Here is a 1,631-nt window from a genome sequence, read left to right as displayed (position 1 = left end):
GGCGGCCGGGACCGAGCCTGGTGGGGCCAGCTGGGGAAAACAGGTGTGGGCATCTCCTCTGAACCATCGCACTTCGTCTCGTTGCAGGCTTAGGGCCCTGCCACACGTTCAGATGAAAGCTGGAGAGAGCGCGGCGGTAGAGGTGTTGCACAGTGTCAAGCCCCATCGTTATAGCTGGATGGGTTTGGGTGTGTGTTTGTTTTTTCACAGCCTGATTGTCATTTTTATCCTGTGATAGTTACTATGCACTGTGGCAGATCTAAATGTAATGCACGGTTAACCAGCTAATTGTGTAACATGTAGCAGGAGCCTTAGATGTTATGAAGGGCAGCAGCACGGTACGCCCGGGACACAAAGGATCTGTGCAAGCATTATGTTTGAGACGCTTGTGTTCCCATGATGAGAAATGAAGCACCCTGATCAGAGATTACAGGCTCGGAGACTGTTGCCCTTGACTCCTTGGAAACCTGCCACATATATTTAAGAAACTAACAAGGGTGTTGGTAAACCACTGCTTTCCACCAAATAGTTTAACACCACAGAAGCCAGTCTTTGGCTGCTTAATACTATTATTTTTTTTCACTGAAAAGGTCAGACATCCAGAGAGACTTCTCAAACAGCATGGATCCAAAATCCCCTAAACTAGTCAACAAATAGCCTGTTTACAGTCCTTAAGTTCAGTATATTCACTCTTTGAGAAGTCAGCATTGGCAATTCCTCCACCTGAGGACGAACTGTACCGTAGGTCATTGAAGGGGCTGGAGGTAAAGATCCGTCTGCAGAAGTTGCAGATTTTTCTGCAGGGAAGAAGAGGCCTTCTCTCCTTTTCCTTCTGCTGGTTCATCTCTGCTTAGATAGATGCTTTACCTCAACCCAAAGCCTGCTCACCTGACCCTTTCCTTTCTGGGCTAGTGAGAGAGCTGTAAACACCCAGTGTCACTCATGACTAAAATATCCACTACCCAAAGGCAGAGCCAACTTGAGCAAGGTGTGGGGCCTAGGGCAAATCAGCCCATGCGGGGCCCTATCCCCGCTCCAATCCCACAGGCCCCAGACCCAAAGAAGCTGCTGCCGCAACCGGGGGTGGGGATTAAGTGGCTGGATGCGGAGCCACCGCTCTGTGCCACCACTGCTTTGCAGGGCCCCCCAAAGCACGAGGCAGTTGCCACGATTTGCCCCCCGCTAGGGATGGCCCTGCCCAGAGGTGCAGTACCAAGGCAGCTCCATGTCCTGGGCAGCTATAGTGGAGCTATGTTGCTGATTGTCACAACCCAAGGGTGTGATTTTTTGTTTGTGCGCGCTTTGGCACTGCTGAATTATTTCCCGCCACTTGTAGCTGTCTTTGCAGGGTGCATTTCTTCGTTGCAGCTCAGAAATGCACATTGCAAGGAGTTCCCACCATTTGTATTTAGATTCGTGCCCCACTATTGGCCAGTTCTAAATTATTCCTACGTGGCGGCTAGCGATTGGCTTGCTAGCCGTGTAAGAGGCTTGAGTGGTTTCCGCCCAAGTTGGAGGATTCCACGAACATTAGGAGGAGGAGACTTCACGTCTCGTGAAGATCTCTAAGCGCTGCGGAGCCTATCGGACCCAGCGTGTATATCAAGAAGGCTATAGGGGTCTGATCAGCC

Source organism: Alligator sinensis, unplaced genomic scaffold, assembly GCF_000455745.1.
Source record: "Alligator sinensis unplaced genomic scaffold, ASM45574v1 scaffold159_1, whole genome shotgun sequence".
NCBI lineage: Eukaryota > Metazoa > Chordata > Crocodylia > Alligatoridae > Alligator > Alligator sinensis.
Note: the sequence above shows the minus strand (reverse complement) of the source record.